The sequence below is a fragment of the Piliocolobus tephrosceles genome, chromosome X, assembly GCF_002776525.5.
Source record: "Piliocolobus tephrosceles isolate RC106 chromosome X, ASM277652v3, whole genome shotgun sequence".
Classification (NCBI taxonomy): domain Eukaryota; kingdom Metazoa; phylum Chordata; class Mammalia; order Primates; family Cercopithecidae; genus Piliocolobus; species Piliocolobus tephrosceles.
The window spans coordinates 89178144-89201537 of NC_045455.1; the positions used below are offsets into that span (position 1 = coordinate 89178144).

General features: G+C 40.1%; 1 protein-coding gene across 1 annotated transcript in view; it reads right to left on the reverse strand.

The window, feature by feature from the left end:
* WASF3 (WASP family member 3) overlaps window positions 1-19947 on the reverse strand; it is a 74924-nt gene extending 54977 nt beyond the window's left edge. Inside the window, exon 1 of the mRNA XM_026454230.2 lies at window positions 19850-19947. The gene's annotated coding sequence lies outside the window, so the exon portion shown is untranslated. The remainder of the gene's footprint in view (window positions 1-19849) is intronic.
* Window positions 19948-23394: the final 3447 nt, after the last annotated feature.

Sequence of the window (23394 nt, forward strand, 5' to 3'; positions counted from 1 at the left end):
CAGACAGATTCAAGGCTGAATTCTACCAGAGGTACAAGGAGGAGCTGGTACCATTCCTTCTGAAACTATTCCAATCAATAGAAAAAGAGGGAATCCTCCCTAACTCATTTTATGAGGCCAGCATCATCCTGATACCAAAGCCTGGCAGAAATACAACAACAAAAAAAGAGAATTTTCTACCAATATCCCTGATGAACATCGATGTGAAAATCCTCAATAAAATACTGGCAAACCAAATCCAGCAGCACATCAAAAAGCTTATAGACCATGATCAAGTGGGCTTCATTCCTGGGATGCAAGGCTGGTTCAACATACACAAATCAATAAACGTAATCCACCACATAAACAGAACCAATGACAAAAAACACATGATTACCTCAATAGATGCAGAAAAGGCCCCTGAATCAATTCAATAGCCCTTCATGCTAAAAACTCTCAATAAGCTAGGTACTGATGGAACGTACCTCAAAAAAAATAAGAGCTATTTATGACAAACCCACAGTCAATATCACACTGAATGGGCAAAAACTGGAAGCATTCCCTCTGAAAACCGGCACAAGACAAGAATGCCCTCTCTCACCACTCCTATTCAACACAGTGTTGCAAGTGCTGGCCACGGCAATCAGTCAAGAGAAACAAATAAAGGGTATTCAATTAGGAAAAGAGGAACTCAAATTGTCCCTGTTTGCAGGTAACATGATTATAGATTTAGAAAACCCCATTGTCTCAGCCCAAAATCTCCTTAAGCTGATCAGCAACTTCAGCAAAGTCTCAGGATACAAAATCAATATGCAAAAATCACAAGCATTCGTATACACCAATAACAAACAGAAAGCCAAATCATGAGTGAACTCCCATTCACAACTGCTACAAAGAGAATAAAATACCTAGGAATCCAACTTACAAGGGATGTGAAGGACCTCTTCACCAAGAACTACAAATCACTGCTCATCGAAATGAAAGAGGACACAAACAAATGGAAGAACATTCCATGCTCATGGATAGAAAGAATCAATATTGTGAAAATGGCCACACTGCCCAAGGTAATTTACAGATTCAATGCCATCAAGCTACCACTGACTTTCTTCACAGAATTGGAAAAAACTAAAGTTCATATGGAACCAAAGAAGAGCCCACATTGCCAAGACAATCCTAAGCAAAAAGAACAAAGCTGGTGGTATCACGCTACCTGACTTCAAACTATACTACAAGGCTACAGTAACCAAAACAGCATGGTACTGGTACCAAACCAGAGAGACCAATGGAACAGAACAGAAGCCTCAAAAATAATACCACACATCTACAACCATCTGATATTTGACAACCCTGACAAAAACAAGAAATGGGGAAAGGATTCCCTATTTAATAAATGGTGCTGGGAAAACTGGCTAGCCATATGTAGAAAGCTGAAACTGGATCCCTTCCTTATTCCTTATACACAAATTAATTCAAGATGGATTAAAGATTTAAATGTTAGACCTAAAACCATAAAAACCCTAGAAGAAAACCTAAGCAAACCATTCAGGACATAGGCATGGGCAAGGACTTCATGACTAAAACACCAAAAGCAATGGCAACAACAGCCAAAACAAACAAATGAGATCTAACTAAACTAAAGAGCTTCTGCATGGCAAAAGAAACTACCATCAGAGTGAACAGGCAACCTCCAGAATGGGAGAAAATGTTTGCAATCTACCCATCTGACAAAGGGCTAGTATCCAGAATCTACAAGGAACTTTAACAAATTTACAAGAAAAAAACAACGCCATCAAAAAGTAGGCAAAGTATATGAACAGACACTCTCGAAAGAAGACATTTATGCAGCCAACAGACACATGAAAAAATGCTCATCATCACTGGTCATCAGAGATGCAAATCAAAACCACAATGAGATACCATCTCACACCAGTTAGAATGGCAATCATTAAAACGTCAGGAAACAACAGATGCTGGGGAGGATGTGGAGAAACAGGAATGCTTTTACACTTTTGGTGGGAGTGTAAATTAGTTCAACCATTATGGAAGACAGTATGGTGATTCCTCAAGGATCTAGAACTAGAAATACCATTTGACCCAGCGATCCCATTACTGGGTATATACCCAAATGATTATAAATCATGCTACTATAAAGACATATGCACACGTATGTTTATTGTGGCACTATTCACAATAGCAAAGACTTGGAACCAATCTAAATGTCCATCAACAAATAGACTGGATTAAGAAAATGTGGTGGCTAGGCGCGGTGGCTCACACCTGTAATCCCAGCACTTTGGGAGGCTGAGGCAGGCAGATCACGAGGTCAGGAGATTGAGACCATCCTGGCTAACATGGTGAAACCCCATGTTTACTAAAAATACAAAAATTAGCCGAGTGTGGTGGTGGGCACCTGTATTCCCAACTACTCAGGAGGCTGAGACAGGAGAATGGCGTGAACCCAAGGAGGCAGAGCTTGTAGTGAGCAGAGATTGTGCCACTGCACTCCAGCCTGGGCGACAGAGCGAGACTCCGTCTTAAAAAAAAAAAACAAGAAAAAGAAAAAGAAAAGGTGGCACATATAAACCATGGAATACTATGCAGCCATAAAAAAGGATGAGTTCATGTCCTTTGCAGGGATATGGATGAAGCTGAAAACCATCCTCAGCAAACTATCAAAAGGACAGAAAACCAAACACTGCATGTTCTCACTCACAGGTGGGAAGTGAACAATGAGAACACTTGGACACAGGGCGGGGAAACATCACACACCAGGGCCTGTCAGGGGATGGGGGACTGGCGGAGGGACAGCATTAGGTGAAATACCTAATGTAAATGACGAGTTGATGGGTGCAGCAAACCAATATGGCAAATGTATACCTATGTAACAAACCTGCACATTGTGCACATGTACCCTAGAACTTAAAAGTATATTTAAAAAAAAAAAAAAACTTAACAGTAAAACTCACCATGCCTGAGATGTCATAATTACTAGCTATGTAAACATTATTGCTGAGTTAAAAACATTTACAGGATAATTAAAATGCCCCTTTTCAAACATGTTCCTTACAAAATAAATGCCCTGAGACTCAAAAAAATAAATAAAAATAAAAGAAAAATTTAAAAAATAAGGAAAACAGGACAATATGGAGTCGTGGCAAGCTCCAGCAGGAGAATCAAATGCCAGGCCCTCACACCAGAGTATTGAATGCACTATATTACCAAGACCTGGTAGAGATCATAGAGAACCAGGAGTCCAGGCATGCAAAGCTCCCCAGAGTGAGCTAAGTTCTGTCAGTCAAGTTATTCATTCAAACCAGCAGCAGTCGACCATAAAACAGAAATGGGACACTCAAGATTGAGCCAGAGTAGAACCACAGGACACAAGTGAGTCCCGTGAGCAGGAAGCCCAGACCTCCAAGTCACACCCAAGGGCTTCAGTGCCCCTCTCCTGTGTGCCTAGGTGACACAGGCAGCAGACTCATACATCCAGGGGAAGGAGGAAGGAAAGCCTGAGCTTGGTTTTTCTGACGGATCAGCTCAGCACATGGGTGTTAGTCAAAAATGGACTGTGTGTGCTGCAGCAGTATTCGGGATGGGCCTCAAAGACGGTGGAAAGGAAAATCTTCCCAGCAGGTGGAGCTGTGGGCAGGATACCAGTTCATGACACTGGGTAGCTTAATCTGAAATGCGTGCCAATGTGTTGGCAGTGGCCAACAGCCTGGTTGTATGGTCAAGGTACTGAAATGGAAAGAACTGGAAGATGAGGAACAAGATCTGGATAAAGGCCATGTCGGTAGAAATTCGGGAATAGGCACAGAGTGAAGATTCCTGTATCACTTGTTAACCCCCACTGGAAAGTTTCTCACCAAAAGAGACACTGAACACAAAGCAGACACAATCCGCCAGCCTGCATCACCGAGAAGTCCACCTAGAATTATCAGCCTGATGCACCCCATACATCATCGCATCTGACCAGGGGACGCACTTGACAGTGAAGGACATTGAGCGTGGGCCCGTTGATGGGATTCAATGGTCACATCACATATCACACCAGCCAATGGAGGTCCATCCCACTGAACGCAGGGGCCAGCCTTTTCACGGCACACTGAAGCACAAGCTTGCCGGACACTGAAAGGATGGTCATACTCCACAACACAGTACACTTATAAATCAGACGCCTCTAGATGGCAGTGGGATCCCGAGAAGAAGGACATATGGGCTTAGACACCTAGGACTGGAGGCAAGAAAAGCCCTACTTAATGATCACCACCAGCAGCCCAGGGGAACTTTGTGCTTCCCATTCTGCACCAGTGGACGCTGCAGGGTTAGGGGTCTGAAATGGGACACACACTTACTAGGAACAAGGCAAAGGTCCCACTGAACTGCAAGTTCCCACTGAACTGCAAGTTCTGGATGCCACCATGGTACTTTGGACTCACGTTACCATGGAACAAAAATGAAAAGAGGAATCTCCATACTGGCAGAGGAAACTGACTCCAGCCAGCAGGAAGAGGTAAGACTGTGTTCATGCAAAGGAGGCAGAAGGAACCCAGGTGATCCATTCAAGATCCCTGCACTTGTAATCCTACCTTGGCGCCTCCTCCTGGGAGGAGCCAGGTAGCTTAATTACCTACCTTAATTCATACTTGCTGTGCTAATACTTGTGTGTGCCCTCACACATGTGCAGCACCTGCTGACACTTCCTAGTGTGTCTAACCTCTTACTGCAAACTCTTTCTCATGGTGGGCGTAGGGGGTTGTTCTCTGCACCTTGTTTTAGAAAAGTTTCCTTGTAGAACAATTTTATGTTTTCTTTTGCTGTGCCCCTGGCCAAGACTGGGGTCCTAATTTCTCCCTAAGACATTTGTTTGTCTTGTTTTCTTACTATTTGGAGCCCCAGGCACATGGCAAGCTATTTCTTAGGATTGGCGAGCACAGGTTTTCTACCCAACTTTTACGGGATTTGACAATCCTTTGAACATCCCAGCGTTTATTCTGAGGTCTCAGTTCTAGCTCATTGCATCAGTATGAAACACACTTCCATGTATGGGCAGCATTAAACCCTAGCCTCTAGCTCTATGCATCCTCCCTCTGACTTTCTCAGCTCCTAACACCTAGGGAAGATTGCTGATTCGTTCAAGCATGGCAATGTTTTAAAATACATATATATTTTAAATATAAATATATACATACATATACATGCATACACACATACTTGGTTATACTCTATCCAACATTTGTATGTGTTTATAGCAAGTTGGGTAGCTAATTTTACTTCCTACTGTCATTTGCAAGGATTCTCTTAAGAATTCTTAGCCTCCGTTTTAATTGTCCCTTCATTACTACAATACCTACCACATTTCACGTCCCCCCCCCGCCCCGGCCCACCCCAATGTATCCTCAAATGTATTCCGAATGAATAAACAGTGACACATATAAACTTTGACTAGGTATAGGTGAAAAACCAAAAAGAAGAACCAGACAGATATTGAGGATATTAGTTACAGGAAACAGGGTAGACAATGTTACATGCAGAGCAATGAATGTACACTCCACTCTTGATTTATATATTACCCTATCAAAATAACTCCATGAGTCCCTGTGCAGTAATGCTAGTTACACCTTCCCTGCCTGCCTTACAGGTTGTTGAGAGGCTCACATGAAAATTAAAAAAAAAAAAAAAAAAGGACAGTGTAAGATGTTGATAGTAATTTTAATTAATTTTGTATCATTATCAAAATAAGATACTAACATTTGCCCTCTAATTTTATTTCTCATGCAATTAATCTAAACCTAAATTTCTCCTCTAATTTTACATCTTGTGCAATTAAATGCCTGAATACTGGCACTGAACTTCTCCAATTGGTACTCTTCCAATTAAAGCCAAATTATTAAAGCATTTCAAAATCATATCAATGTGCTTTCTACTTTCTTGGTTATACTCTATCCAACACCTGTATGTGTTTATAGCAAATTGGGTAGCTAATTTTACTTCCTACTGTCCTCAGAGAGGAGTTGTTTATTTGTCAACTTCTCCCCTGAGTTCTATCAGTTTTTGTTTCTGTATTTTAAAGATCTGCTGTTGACTGTAGCCACATATTTAAGATTACAAAGTCTTCTTGGGGAAATGATCCCAATATCATTATGTGATGTCCCATTTACCCTTAATAATAATCCTTGTTTCGAAGTCTACTTTTATGTAACAGTCATTCCTTATTTTGATTCGTGTTTACAAGTTTTTCCTTCTAATTTTAACCTTTCAGGTCTATGCATTTAAAGAGAATTTATTTTGGACAGCATATGGTTGTCTTGCTTTTTTATCCAATTTTACAATCTCTGACTTTTAACTAGGGTGTTTAGATCATTTACATTCAATGTAATTGTTGATGTGGCTGAATTTAAACTTTCCATCTGACAAAGATTCTTTGCTTGGCCAAACTTTAGTCAGGCTTCTGAACCTTCTGCTCGGCCCATCTGTGCACCTTCTTTGTAAAATTCATTTTCTAGCAAAGACCCCTGCTAAATGTGTTTAACAAGAACATTCCTTGCCATCCTCAAAATTTGTCTATCCTCAATATCTCATCAGGTTCCTAACTGTCCACCACCCCCTAGATGACATCAGATCACCCTGGTTATCTTCAGCAAGAATCCTCTTAGGCGTCAGCCAGAATTCTCCTAACCCCTGAGGTCCTCCTCTTAGTACTTTTCCATCCACTGACCCTCTCACTGATCCTTGGCTGTAAGTCCCCACTTGCCCATGCTGTATTCAGTGTTGAACCCAATCTCTCCCCACTACTGCAAGATGCTGTTACAGTGGCTCCTCTACCTTCTGCAATGGTCCTGAATAAAAGTCTTTACCATGTTCTAACAAGTCTTATTAAACGATTTTTTCTTTAACACATCCTGTTAGTGGTTTTCTATTTGTCCCACTGGTTCTTTGGTCCAAAAGCTCTTTTTCTGCTTTCTTTCAGTTATTTGTTATGATGTCATTTCATCTCCATAACTGATTTTTTTCTTTTTACATTTTTCATAGTAGTTGCTCTAGAGCTTACTATATATATATATATATATACATCTTTACCTTATCACATCTACCTTCGAATAATAGTAAACAACTTCATCCATAGTGTGAGAACACTGTAACTTTAGAATAATGTGATGGTTCATTTTATGTGTCAACCTTACTGGGCTAGGAGATGCCCAGAGCTGCTGAAACATTCTCTCTGGGTGAGTCTGTGAGAGGGTGCTTCTGAAAGACATCAGCACTAGAACCAGTGGACTGAGTAAATAAAGTAAATAAAGATCCACCCTCACCAATATGGGTGGGCATCATCCAATCCATTGAGAACCTGAACAGAACAAAAAAGTGGAGGAAGGATGAATCTTCTCTCTCTCTCTTAAGTTGGCACATCCATCTTCTCCTGCCCTCAGACATTAGAGCTCCTGGTTCTCAGGCTTTCAGACTCCAAGGCTTACACCTGCACCACCTTCCCAATCCCAGGTCCTCGGGTCTTTGGCAATGGACTGGGAGTTACACCATCAGCTAGGCACAATGAGTTACACCACTGGCTTGCCTGCGTCCCCAGTGTGTAGACAGCAGATCGTGGGACTTCTCAGCCTCCATAATTGTGTGAGCCAAATTCCATAATAAATCTCCTCATTTGTATGTAGATATATCTACATATCCTATATGTTCTATTTCTCTGGAGATCCCCTAATATAAACAGTATATTTCCATTTTCTTCTTCCATGCTTTGTCCAATGTTGTCATATATTTTACCTCTTATAAACCCAACATTACTATTGTTTTTGCTCTGAACAATTATCACTTAATGCAATTAAAAATAAGAAAAAATATAACATATTTATTCTCTTTTACTACTTCAGGGTTTCTTCATTTCTTTGTTTAGATCCCAACTGCCATCTGACACCCCTTCTGCCTGAGAACTTCCCTTCATTTCTTACAGTGCACATCTGCGGCAATAAATTCCCTCAGTTTTTGTTTGTCTGAAACATTATTTATTTGGCCTTTAATTTAAAAAGATATTTTTGCTGGGTATAGAATTATGCATCGACAGGGTTTGAGCTTTCTTTTTGATACTTTAAAAATGTTATTTCACTGTCTTAATGACTTTCATAGTCTCTGACAAGAAGTCTGCTGTTATTCTTACTCTTGTTCCTCTGTTTGTAATGTTTCATTTTCTTTAAACTACGGCTGCCTGCAAGACTTTCCCCTTTACCTTGGGTATTTCAGCAACTTGAGTCCAGTGTTTCTAGAACTTGGAGGGTTCTTAAAATAAAAAAGTCCTGCTTGGGGTTCTCTGAGATTCTTGGATCTGTTTGTCTTATTAGTTGTTTCCTGTCTTTCATTAATTTTGGATAATTCTCAGCAACTGTGCCTTCTAGTATTTTTTTCTGGACAGTATCTTCTCTTCTCCTTCTGGGTTTCCAATTATATGTGTGTTAGACTAATGATACTGTTCCATAGTTCTCAGATGCTCAGTTTTGTCATCCCTCCCCTTCCCCACCTGGCTTTTCTCTTTCCTTGTCTCTTCTTTTGTTCCATTGTTCCTTTTTACAGTCTGTTGATTTAGCTGTCATTATTTTCTCAGCTACATCCAGTTTGCTAATAAACCCAATTTGTTTTTACATTTCCAACAGTTTCCATTTAACTCTTAAAAACTTGTTTCCTTATTTCTGTTGATATTTTCCATAAGTCCATGTGTGTGGTCCACTTTTCTCAATATATTTTCCAATATATTAATCACAGTTATTTTTAAGTTCCCATATCTAACTTATCTGAGTCTGTTTCCATTGACTGCTGATTGCTTTATCTCTTGATTTACAACAGGTCACTCTTTCTTGCCTTTTTTGTCTCATAATTTTGTGCTGAATGCTGGATATCATTTGCAAAGCAGTAGAGACTAAGTAAACCGTATTTCTTGTCCAGAAATGAATTTGCATGTTCTTCTAGCAAGCCATTACTAAGATGGATTGAGTCAACCTAGTTAGGGTTTGAGGGAGATGGCTGCTATTGTTATCTGATACACCAAGCATCAAAATCCCCTAGCCGTGGGCTGCTGTCTTGTGCCTAGTGTGCTAGATTTTTTCAGTGTTCCTGGCCTACCCTGTAGTTCCTTGACATTCATATCACAAAAGTGACACAAATTCCTCTTTACATTCTTGCTCTCTGGAGATGACTGCTATTGCTATGTTACTAGGTGCTAGGTTCCTTGCTCTCCCTGGCCCAGCCTAAATTTTAGGAATGATCCATATACCTGGACCTCAGAGTGGGGCCTTCTTAGGATCTGTGCCTCTCTTCTCCAAGGCAACTAAACTCTGCCTGATATTTGTCCCTGTCTTGGGCATGAAAGAGTTCCTATCCCTGATGCAGCAGAAATAGAACTTTGCTTTGCATCAGTGAAAGATCATGAGCCTAAGAGGCTGTCCTGCTTTTGCTATTACCCTTTGTCCCAGAAGCAGAGGATCTTGCTGGTCACAGGGCAGGAAAGAGGGCTTCTGAGACCTCTGCCAGAAGTAGATCTTTGCTGAGTCCTATGGGCTAGAGGTTTGGTTGCCCCCTGAGAACTCTGTCATAGGAGAGAAGGCTGTGGGGAAGCAGGTGTTACATCATGCCTATCTCCCAGTGGCAGCTGAGATTACCTCCCGCAGGACAGCACATCAGAAGAGGTTCTGTCTGGTCTCCAGGCTTGCTCGTAAGCTGTCTTAAGAGTACCCAGTAGAGGGCTATCCAAAACAGCTTATGAATAAGTGTAACCTTCCCCTTGTATCTGGGGTACCTGGTTATTCTAAACTGATGCATGATCCCGTATTCAACCTTAAGAATGCATTACAATTTTTGCTGAATTCTTCTTATGCACGTCTACGGTGGTTACCTGTTCCCCCTGTGCTCCGCTAAATGTGAAACAGTTCAAGTGTCCTGTCTACTCTCAGATGGGCTTGTCACTCTTTGCGATTTAAGAAAAGTTATTGCTTTGTAGATCATCTGGCCTTTTTTCTTTCTTAAAATAGAAGCAATGTTCTCTTATATCCTAATTGGAAAAGAAACTCCGCCTCCACAGTAAGAACAAGGATAATGTATCGGCTTCTTCTTTTGTTAAGACATTGAGCTGGTAACAATTTTCACAAAAAAAGAAAGAAACAGTAAACGGAATTTTTTTTTTTTTTTTTTTGAGACGGAGTCTTGCTTTGTCTCCCAGGCTGCAGTGCAGTGGTGCGATCTTGGCTCACTGCAACCTCCGTCTTCCGTCTTCTGGGTTCAAGTGATTCTTCTGCCTCAGCTTCCCAAGTAGCTGGGATTACAGGCACCTGCCACCACACCTGCCTAGGTAAACTGATATTCTTGATGAGTGAACACAGGAGTACACGGTTAAGAATTTCAGTGTGCAGACCCCAAAGTGAGCAGACTATTCTGGGAAAAAAAGACCACCACCACTGTATTAACATGGATAACAGCTTTCATGCATAGAATATACTGTAATGGGGCATATAAATTCAACTGAACCCCACAACTGTGATCATTCCCCACTGCAGTAAGGGTTCATGGGATGTAGAGGAACATGTGAACTGCAGTAAGTCTTTATTACATATTTTAAAACTATATTACTGGTAGTTAGAGGTAGTTGACTATACAAAATTAACTGAATAGATTTTGTGGATTTCTTTTTCCACTATGCAGCCATTAAAGACTGACCTTTGAGCTTTCAGAACAACCACAGTTTGCAGAACCTGACAGTGTTTAATGATTCTCTCTTCTAGTCCTTATGTGCTGGTAACCTTTGCTCTGACTGCTGCAGGCCAGGTAATTAGAGCACAGTGCATGATAGCACTAAAACATGTGGCACAGACTATATTATACACACAAAACTAAACGTGTGTATACTGCACATGTTTGGCTTTTTAACCATGTTTTACTTGCATGTATGAGTTTTGCCCTCAGAATGAAAGTGACCCAAGCAAAAGTAGCCAGGGCCCATAGAGTAGAGTGACACAGTGCTGGCCCAGGCCCTGCCTCTGACCTTTCCCCTCAGTGTGCCCTTTTCATTCTGAAGGACAAGGGCTATTTCTGCCTGCCTCCAGTGTACAGCACTCTGCTTGGAGTCAAGTACCTACTGACAACTCCCAAAAGACACTCTCGAACATAACATTCCCACCGCCACAGGGCGGGCCTCGGCTTCCTCAACTCCTCACTTGGCACACTGCCTTCCGGAGCCACATTGCTTCTTTTTGAAGCTTTATTAAAACTTGTGATTTGGGGGGGGGAAGGAAGAAAGACCACAGAAAATTCAATCAACCGCATTTCACTGAGACAAATGTTCACACTTCGCTCTTTGAATCGTGGTCTGTATGTTTCCACAGGCTGGGAGACAGAGAGGTACAAGGAAGCGGCAGTGGACTAGGACTTGGGGAACCGGGGTTCTAGTCCAAGTTCTGCCACTAACACCACACGACTCTGTGCAAGTTTCTTCATCAGAGTGGGCCTCAGTTTCTTCTCCAGCAGAACAGATTTGCTCTCCTGGGTTCCCTCCAGCTCTGGTATGCTTTCCCTTTCAGTGAGACACTCAGATGGCTTTCAGAAACTACCATATCGGGTTCACCTACTCTCCAAACGTGCAGTGTGTTTTCATGATGCTTTAGCTAGTGGAAATGCAAAAACTGAACAAACAAAAATAAAACAAACTCCCTTCCTCAAGATGCTAATGGCTTAGTGGCAGAGACAGGCATATAAATAAAGTTACACCACAGTGTGACAAACACTACATTAAAGGTATGACTCATTCCTGGAAATTAAAACACAACTAGAAAGACTCCATTCTCAGTGGGGAATGGGGAGATGACACGGCATCACGGACCCCCAGCATCCTGCTTGGCATAGGGAAGCTATTCGACAGGCGTCTGAGGATGGAAGAGTGAAGCTCTCACGCAAGGCTTAGAAGCAGCATTCCACCATTTTAAAACATCACTTGGCTTTTGCTATACAGCCTCAACAACTAAGTAATAAGTCTCCCAGAGAAAGACAACTTTGTGTCTATGGAATAATGTAATGAAACACCTTTGTCAAGTACCTATTTTTAGAGGACATTCTGGGACACAGTTTGTCTTTCAAGGGCCACAAAATGGCACCTAAAGACCCTCCAGGTGGAAGCTAATATGGTTCTAACTGAAAAGGCAAGGATTCGAAGTCTAGGTCGAGATTTCTCTCCACCGGGGTTTTCACCATTAGCTCCTGTCCTGTAGTTTCTCTGCTGTGGGAAGAAACCTGGCAGTAAAAGTGAGGAACAACGTATCACGGGTGGGGATACAGAAGTGGTGTGAGAGCCTGTGAAGATCAAGACTTTGGTCTCCCCTGTTCTTCTCTTCTAGCCATGGACAGGGTAAAGGGGGCTCTGAAAAAAGCTGCTGTTCTACAACTTACCGCCTTTTACATATCTATACTTCAATTAATTTTTATGCTCTGTGTTATGTTCATTTCAGTTCAGACTTTTTAAAGTTAAATAAATTACTAAATTCCTATTAGATATAAAATATTTTTAAAATATACCCATATTTTATTTCTAAGTCCCTTTAGGCCATGGTGTCCGTTTAACTAGATACTCAGAACATGTGGGACTGAGAATACATTTAATATTTGAACCTACATCTGTTTTATAGTCCTTTATTATGCATTAAAACTTATTCTCATGCACATTACTAACCCAGGAACCTCCGAGATGCTTTGACCAGGAGCTATTTTCCTTCCCTGTTTTGACCAGCCAGATAAAATCAGCTACTTAATAAAAACTTTTTAAGATAAATGGAACCTTGGAGATCTAGCATAACTTTATTTTACAATCAAAGATCAAGACAAAGAGACCCAAAATCTCCTGCATCCTGGAGTAGACACTAGAATCTCGGTCTCTTACTTCCATTGGTGCTTTGCCCACCACACCCCACTTGTAAACACTTCCTGCAGGTCCCATTTATAAATACGCCAGTAAGCCAAGGCTACTTCATTTCTGTGTCTTACTAGGATAAAAAGGCAGCCAAGGAGGGGAAAGTTGTCTGCTTTGGCATCCAAGGAATCTTTGACTTCTAATACTATGCTTCTATTCATTCTATTTCCCTCTATCCCAGCAGGTCCCTCCCCATTTTTAACCCTCTAAGCACCTGATTATTTATGATGCAGAGTCAGCTCTGACCAAAAAGGAAGGAAGTGGTTTACATTTCCAAGGTTCCTTTTATATCTGATTTTATTATCTTATTAAACAGATGGTTTTGTCTGGTCCTTCAACTCCTGACACTACCTTGTTGCTGACTGCATGCATAAACTTCAGACCCCCTATCTTATTCTGTTTTGTATTTTTGATATATATGACTTTTTAATAACATGACTGACCTTTGGTTAACCACTGAATTGACCCAGATATTCGTATCCATCCCACTTCCCTGGCCAAGGATTCGATCCATCCACATCTCTGCAGACCATGATTCAGTACGACATCTGGTAAGTCAAATTCCATCTGATGTCTGACAGGAAGCTGTGTGCATAAGACTAGAATATACACCCAGCCTCCAAGGAGACTTACAGAAATGCTGTTGCAGGTAAACTAAGGAAAACAGCAGTTTAAGGTGATATTTCAGACAAGGAAGAACAACAATCTCCATTTCCTTGATTTGGGATTAAATGTAATCTGCTTTCCATTTAAGGCTGCAGCATATGCTAAGCATATTTCTCCATTAAAATCAGACAAGCAGGTTGTGTATGGCATGTGTGTATGTGCATAACCTTAAGCTCATTTATAGGAAATCCTTTCAAAAGTTATATAATTTGAAATGGAAGATTAAAGAAATAGAATCCAATAAACAGAATACCTAGACTAGGCCTCTCCTTTGTTTCAAATCCACAGAAATGATGAAAAAGATGTACATTCAAAATATGTGCAACAATACTACAGGATTACAAATGATAGATAACCTCCAAAGTTGAAAGGCAACAGGATGAGATTAAAGGAAGAAACCACAAACCAAAAATATGACAGGAAGGACTGTGGCCATGAGATGTGTGGTTGGAGAACCATAATGAAAAGATCTAGGCAATTTACATCAGAGAAATATAAATGGCAGCCAATCATCCAATTGTCCTTCGAAAGAACTGTATCTAATAAAACCAGGAATATGCATACTATTGACCCTAGCATTTCCATCTCTTATTCTGAGAAACATTCTCACTTGTGCACAAGAATTCATGTACAAGAATGTTCACAGCAGCAGTATGACATAGAGATAAATTGAAAATGACTACCAATAGGGGAAAGGCAGCTGTTAAAAGAAACAAAATATAAACATATATATGGAGTGACCTCCAAAACATAGGATTGAATGAAAAATACAAAGTTCAGAATTACAGCATGCCATTTAGTAAAAAGTACTATGTGGTCCTACATATATATGTGAGAGATGGGGCGGGGGTGGGGGGTGGGAGATAGGAGGAGACGGAGAAGGAAGAAGGAGAGGAGAGACAGAGAGAAAGAGAGTGTGAGAGAGAGAAAGAAAGAGACACAGAGAAGGAAACATCTCTAATTCATAATAATGGATTGGGGGGAGGAACAGAGCTGAGACTCAAAGTTGAGACTTTAATTGCAAATGTGTTGCAAGTTTTAAAAAGACATATATTCAGGTGTTATTTGCATAATCAATATTTTGATTTCGTGCAAACAATCAGAAGATACTGGATATATCAACAACAAACCATCACAGGAAAAAATTGTAATAAAGTCAGCAATGGACAAGAAAGGATTAATTTTTTTTTAACAAAAAGAAGGCACTGATAGTGATTATGGCCTTCCAAATAATCACAGTAAGTGTTAATGGGTGAACTCACTATTATTGGCTAAGACTTTGCATTAGTCTGTTTTCACACTGCTATAAAGATACTACCGAGACTGGGTAATTTAGAAAGGAAAGAGGTTTAATTGACTCTCAGTTTCACATGACTGGGGAGGCCTCAGGAACTTATAAACATGGCGGAAGGCAAAGGGGAAGCAAGGCACCTTCTTCACAAGGCAGCAGGAGGGAGAATGAATGCAGGAGGAACTACTAAACACTTAAAAAATCATCAGATGTCTTAAGAACTCACTGTTACAAGAACATCACGGGGGAGACTGCCCCATGATTCAAACACCTCCACCTGGTCTCTCCCTTGACATGTGGGGATTATGACTCAAGCTGAGATTTTGGGTGGGGATACAGCCACACCACTTATAGAATGTGCCAAGCACTGCTAAGAATTTTACATATATTAACTCATTTAATTCTTAGAACATGAGATAGAAACCGTTAATATTTCCATTGTATAGGGAAGAAACAGGATAATAGTTAAGTAAACTGGACAGGCACCACACAGCCAGTTTATGCAGTGCCTGAATTCAACCCCAGGCAGCCTGGACTCAGTCCACGTCCTTACCACTCACCAAACAGCCACCACTGAACAAAGCAACACACAAACTGAGTTGTTTGGGTTTTGTAAGATAAATACTCAAGAATATATCTAAAATGAAATAACTAGGAGTGATAAAAATGAAGAGATTAAAAATATACACCAGGCAAATGCTAACAACAAAAGGGAGTCAGGGTCTAAGACACAAGAGAAACTCATGGTGAAGGCAACAAAAACAGATGGAGGTGAAGACACATACCATATTCAATTGGTTAAAAAAAACCATTAAAAATGACAATTATGAACTTTTATTATCCTTTTGTAGAAGACCCAACACACTTTTCTCAGAAACCAACAAAGACCAAGATTTGAATAATACAATTAACAAGTGTTAATTGATAGTTTTAAACATTATACATAAATGTGAGAATGCACATTAAAAAAAAACATGGAAAAGTTGTAAGAAAAAAGCTATGAATTAGGTCACACAGAAAAGTTCACTGCAATCACACAGAAAATTACAATCACACAGTAAGCACAATACAATTCAATTAGAAATGAACACGTAAAAATCAAGTGATATTGGTAAACTGTCTTCAGCATTTTCATCATTGAATCAATCTGGCCCTGTTCTGGCTTCTGACCTTGGAGTACGTCAGGTGAGTCCTTTGACTGCACCCCAGGGACGCCGAGTCAATACTGATGACAATTGGAACGGCAGATCTCCAGCCTCCAGAAATAAAGAGCTGACCATTCCAGCCATGCAAACATATTCACTAATTAGGGGTCTTCTGCCCTGAAGGGAGGGGGAAACCACCTCACAGGTATTGACTCATGTACAGCCCCGAAAAAAGAGAATACAAACTGAGTGCCCTGCCAGAAAACGGAAGAAAAGGGAGAGAATGACAAAGAGTAACTACTTTTGTGGGGCTTGGGGAAAGTGCGGAAAATAAACACAAAAAATAATCCCATATGGCTCCCAAAAATTTCATTCTAGGGTAAAAAGGAAAAAAATGCTATTAAAATGAATAAAAGTACAAATCATATGTCTGATAAAGATCTGATACAGAATATATAAGGAACTCTTGAAACTCCATAATAAAGTATCCAATTTCTTAAAATGGGCACAAGATTTGAACAGACACTTCACTAAAGAAGTTATGCAGAGGGCAAGCAAGCACATGAAAAATGGTCAACAGCATTAGTCATTAAGGAGAGGCAAATGAAAACCGCAGGAGATGTGACTGCACACCGATGAAAATGGCTCAACTTCAAAAAGACTGCCATACAGAGTGCTGATGAGAACATGGATAAACTGAACTATCAGCCACTGCTCAAGAGAAATAAAATCATCTCTGGAAAATGGTTTGCAAGTTTCTTAAAAAGTTAAAAATACACTTATCACATGATCCAGCCATTTCACTCCTAGGTATTTACCCAAAAGAAATAAAAGCATATGCCCATACAAAGACTTGTATACAAATGTTCATGCAGCTTTATTTGTAACAGCCAAAACTAGAAACAATCCAAGTGTCCATTAGCAGGTGAATGGATAAACAAACTGCATTACATCCCTATAGTGAGGTACTATTCAATGATAACATGGAATGAACTACTGATACATGCAACAACAGAGATGAATCTCTATTTACGCTGAATGAAAGCCAGACAAAAAGACTACATACTGTAGTATTCCATTTACATAACATTCTAGGAAACATAAACTAATCTATAGGGACAGAAAGCAGACCAGCGGTTATGTGAGGGTAGGAGAGAAACAAAAGGGAAAGATGACCAAGGGCCACGAGGAAACAACGATCACCAGTTCAATTACACTGATGGTTTCACGGGTGTAGACATATTTCAAATTACACATTTTAAATAAGCATAGTTTACCGTATGTCCAGCACTCCTCAATAAAGCAGTTTCAAAATGAATCTGTGGGCCAGGCAAGGTGGCTCACATCTGTAATTCCAGCACTTTGGGAGGCAGAGGCAGGTGAATCACGAGGTTAGGAGATCGAGACCATCCTGGCTAACATGGTGAAACCCTGTCTCTATTAAAAATACAAAAATTAGCTGGGCATGGTGGCACGTACCTGTAATCCCAGCCACTTGGGAGGCTGAGGCAGGAGAATCACTTGAACCAGGGAGTCAGAGGTTGCAATGAGCCGAGATCACGGCACTGCACACCAGCCTGGCGACACAGTGAGACTCTGTCTCAAAAAACAAACAAACAAACAAAAAAACGAATCTGTGGAGACAGATCATCTGAGTATGAAAAAGTAGGAGATCACCGAGTATTTATTTCATATGTACATTCTAACATGAAGGTGAAGTAAAAATAAGTCGACTGTTAGCCACCACACAGGACTAAATATCAAGATAAAAGAAATGAGAGAGGAAAGACACATTTAGCAACCAGACAGACATAGCTCCAAAACAATACTTAATAACAGGCCACCTCTGACGGACATAATACAAACACCAACGGAAATGCCTAAGAAAAGCACTCCTCCTAGAGAATTCCCTCATCGAAGAGAATCTGCTTCACCAAGCTAATCCGAGTGTGCCACCTTCAGCAGTCTGAACACGGACAGCGCTTCTTCAAAAGGCCTGGAAATGTAGCACGGCAGTCAAACAAGCAGATGGCATGGCAAGCAGAAGCTCCAAGTTCTTCAAGAGCTGAGACCTCCATAAGCCTCCAGTCCTTATTTTAAATATGAAAGCAGTAATATCTTCCTGGTTATCTCAAAAGGCTGTGGTGAGATGATGCACCTGAAAGCCCCCAAAAAACTATACAGCGGAACACAAATACTAAAACAAATGCTTGCCTGACAAGAAAATTTAACTATCTCCCCTCTTTACATTCATTGGATAGGAAGCGAAAGAAGCCATTTATCAGAACCACAATCAGCCTGTAACCCATCAAGACATACAGGAAAAGCCCAAAAGCTATGTAACTTTTATTTTCTAATACAAGCGTTTAACACTATAAATTTCCCCTTAAAGTACGGCTTTAGATGCATCACATATATTCTGATACATTATGCTTTCATTTTCATTCAATTCAAAGTATTTTGCCTTGTAAGCTCCTCTTTAACCATGGGTTTTCAGGATGTGATCATTAACTTCAAAATATTTTGGAATTTCCTGGGTATCTGATACTGATTTCTAGCTTAATTAAACGTGGTCAGAGAACACAGATATATTCCTGAAAAATTACCTGTAAAGTCAAAGTATGGAAATCAAGTTCAATTTTCCTGTGGTAAATTAATACGTAATGATACACCCAAGGTCAAAGCAAGCTAGGATTAGAGATCAATCTTCCAGCTTCTAATTCTGGTATAACAGCCTTTCTTCTACCTTTCAATACCATCTTAAAGCCAAAAGATGTGTTACTCTCTCCCTATCCTTCCAAAAGAAAAAAGAAAGAGAAGGAAAATTGCATATACATCCTCTCATTTGATTTTTACAATTCCATAAATCAGGCAAGATAGATGATAGTATTCTGCACATGAGGAAAGTGAAGCTCAAAGAAATAACTTGCCCTAGTAGTCTGCTATGTCTCATTACTCCTCAATTACCCCTTAAAATTAGAGCAAGACAGCACACTGAAATCCATAAATAATTCAAAAACCTCATTTTAGCCACTATCACGATCACCACCACATCAGTTCAGAATAAATTATAGTAAAACTGACTAGGTTTGTTTTTGGGTTTTGGGTTTTCTTGAGACGGAGTCTTGCTCAGTCGCCCAGGCTGGAGTGCAGCGGCACGATCTCAGCTCACTGCAAGCTCTGCCTTCTGGGTTCACACCATTCTCCTGCCTCAGCCTCCCAAGTAGCTGAGACTACAGGCACGTGCCACCACACCCGGCTAATTTTTTGTATTTTTAGTAGAGACAGGGTTTCACTGTGTTAGCCAGGATTGTCACGATCTCCTGACCTCATGATCCACCCGCCTCGGCCTCCCAAAATGCTGGAATTACAGGCATGAGCCACTGGCCATCTGACTAGGTTTAACTTTTTAAATCTTGACTTCTCATGCCCATTCATTATTAGCAAGATTCAGATAACAAAGAACTGGTTAAATTTCAGGAAAGAAAAACTAAATGGGCAAAAATAGAGGGAGGAAAATTGAGATCTCAGCTTAATAAGTCATAAACTACATAATCATGTTTTTCACACAAAAAAGTTAATATGGAAATGAATATATCAAGTTTTTTTCTCTTTCAATGTCCTAAACTATTGATTAGGATCTAAAACTCTAAAATATTACCTGCGGTTAATATTTACATATTAAAGCATATTAATATTAAATATTTAATATTCAAAAATATTAAAATATTTTACGCTATTTCTATTTCTAATTAAATTTCTAAACTATGTTACAGGAATTAAATGGCTTTAAGGGTAAAAGGCACACACTCTTACCATATAATCATTGACGATGGGTTGCAGAAATTCCCCTCAAGTAGCATCACCACTTTGGCTCAGTTATCAGTAAGAGTAACAGCAATCAAAACTAAAACTATAAAGAAAAGAAAAAAAGAATTAATTACCAATAGGCAAAATGCATTCAAGTCTTCAAGAAAGTCTTAAATTCAAATTTCATATTTCAACAATTTCAAGAGAGCTCTAATCCCTGAACTAGTTCTTTTTTAATTATTTGAAGTAAGAAGCTAATAAGGTGTGTGAAATCCTGTATAATTCCAACCCCCTATTCTAGAAAAACCTCTGAAATTAACTTCAAGGACTCAGAGTAAATAATAGCCAAAGGGCAGAAAAACAAAAAGTCAAGTTTAAGTGTATTCAACTAAACTACTCAATTCATTTACTCAACAACACATATATTTTAGGTTTTGTTACTGCCTGCAGACTGAATAAAATAATAGTAATCATTCACGTAAGAACTGTACCTAATAAGAGCATTTGTATCAATTTCCCCTAACAATATTCAAATTCAATAAAAGTCTTGCTGATCATTTTATAAATATTCTAATAGTAGGTGCAAGGATAAAATAGTAACAGATTTAATAACTGCCAAATAGACCTTAGAAAGTGTTTCCAGGACACTGGACATTAACAGCAAGGCTACAGAACAAACTGATCAATGTTGTATACCAATGTGCTAGAGCTATGAGGTAACCAGAAGCATGATATAGTTTCCCACTCAGAATTACGGTCTACTTGGGAAGAACACATACAAGAAGATTTTAGTGAACAGACATCCATTCACTCAACAAGAGTGTACCAAGCATCCTATAGAAGTCAGCCCCTCTTTCAACACTGAACACATAAAAATGAGTAAGAAACTGCCTGTTTGTGAAGGTACTCAGTCTTGTGAGGGTAACAAATAAATGCAGATAATTTTAATACAACAAAGTCAATGCAAGAAAGCAAGAGAACAGCGGCCCAGAAGTGGGGTGGGGTGCAGCTTCAGGAAAGTCAAACAAGGGTGGGAGGCGTCAAGCTTGGGAAAGGAGGTCCAGGCATGAGAAAGCAGAAACTGTGCCATTTCATTATGGAAGAAAAGCAACTTTGAGTCTACTAAAAGGAATTATCTGGACCTGCATGAATTCTATGTAGGCCAGTAGATTCTAAGAACTCACATAGTTAAGACTGCAACCATCCTTTTAACAGTACAAAAAAAAAAAAAACCAGAATGATCATTCAACGATACTCTATTTTATACATCCTAGTTTACCGATTTAAAACTCAAGCAGCACACGATTTTCTTCTCTTCCTTTGGAGCAGCTGTACAGCATGCTCTTGATGCTGAGTAAAAGAGAAAAGTGAGCTTTTTCCTAAGTACTTTGCATCAGTGATCACCTTATTTCCAAATACAGAAAATTATCCCTGGGTTTAGATTATCCAGGCCTAATTTTACCTCTACTAGATCAGCTGATTCGACTTGATGATTTTGAGGGTAACCAGCACTATACATTTCACTTAAGAGATGGTTATATCCAGCTAACTGTGCCTAAGGACAAGGAAGATGTCCAACATCGTATGTATTTCCCGGATGACCACTTCTGTTTAAGAATCACATGTTAACTCTTCCTTTGTGAAACACAATTATGAATTTTCCCATTTGTGTGAAAGGCTATGGACTTATCATTTTTGTTATTAGCTATTATTTGGTAAATGCTTTACTCAGGTCCAAGCATAGAGCTAACACCTCATATACATTTAACTTCGTCCTCACAGGCAATATCTCCATTTAAAAATGAAGAAATTAGGATCAAAAAGTGAGTTGTTGAGGATCACACAGGTAGGAAAAAAAGGAGTCAGGATGAGTCTGACTAGAAAGTAACTGTTCTTGCCAGCACGGTGTGGCTCACACCTGTAATCCTAGCACTTTGGAAGGCTGAAGCGGGTGGATCACGAGCCCAGGAGTTTGACACCAGCTTGGGCAACATAGCGAAACCCTGTCTCTATCAAATAAATAAATAAATAAATAAATAAATAAATAAATACACAAATAAATAAATAAGTAAGTAAGTAAGTAATATCTACATTGGATTGTCTCCTTTTGGACACGGACGCATGCATTTTTCTTGGCTACTGAGCTGCTAACATTTCTAACATAAGTCAGGAACCACAAAAGTCTTGAAGAATTAACCAGACTTTGTTAATACGCAGCCTCATTTGACAACGGAGAGCATATCAGTAACTCCTTTGAAGTCACAGGTTAAGGCTGCTAAGTGGAAACACAGCACCTTTAGTAAGAGGTACAATACTGGCCAGAACAGGGAAGCAGGCTTCTATACAACACCATCACTCCAATTCTGTTTCCGTCCATGGCTACACTCTGAATTGTGCTGACAGTGCTCTCCTGTGGCTACTGTCCAGAAGCAGAATTGCCCTGCAACTTCCTACCTCTGGCCCTGCATCCGTTACGCTCCCCCGACACAAATGCCCTCCTGTCGTCTAGTTTCCAGGTATCCAAAGGTCTCTTGCCTTCAAACTGAACCTGCTATGGCCTCCATCCATCCATGCCTTTACCTGCTCAATAAACACATATATGTAGTTATGTGTCAGTCACTATGCCTGCCCCTCCCCCTGGAAAAACCAAAGCCCAATCCTGGACTCCCAAGAACCTCTCAGTTCACCAGAAGGAAAGTCTGTAAACAAGTAGGTAGCAATACATGGGGCCAGCACACTGACAGGTGTATGTGGGGGATGCACAGAGCACAAGGGAGAAGGTGGCTACAGCTGGAGGGGCGGCAGCAGGGACAGCTTCACAAGGCTGGTCACTGAATTTAAGCCGTAATTCAGAAGACAGGTGATGAAGACCTAAACTAAGACAAGGGAGGATTCTTTAAATGGAACACATCTGACAGACATAGGTCTTGGGAGATTAAGTGGATGGGGATGCTGACTCCCCTGGAGTCAAGGAGTACTCTGAGGTAGCGCTGTCCAAATGAATGTTCTGCAGCGATGGAAATGTTCTATACAGTGACGGTGTCCCACAGGGCAGCCTCCAGCCACATGGAGTGCTGGATCCAGCTTGAAATGTGCTAATGTGAGTAAGGAACTCAGTATTTTACTTCATTTTAACGAATGTTCATTTAAATAGTAACATGTGGCTAGTGGCTACTATGTTGGACAGTACTCTTCTAAGATTTTTGGCTTGAGATAGTTGTACTGAAGGTGTTATTACCAACATCTGGGAAAAGAAATACTGCAAAGAAAAGCATATAGACACTCAAAAATTTGAATAAATAAGCACATCACTGACTAGAGGAACAAACTGGGTAATCTTTAAGGACCTCTCGCTGCTAAAATCCCATCACAGATGTACTTATCCTTGTTCACTCAGGTTCCAAATAATGACCTCGATATGGCAGCAACAAAACATAATCCTGCTGTCTCTAGGCTTAAGTATTAAAATACTATTAAAATACTACTACTAAATAAATACTCTTTATACCACTCAATACTACTACTAAATAAAAACTCTTCATACCACTCAA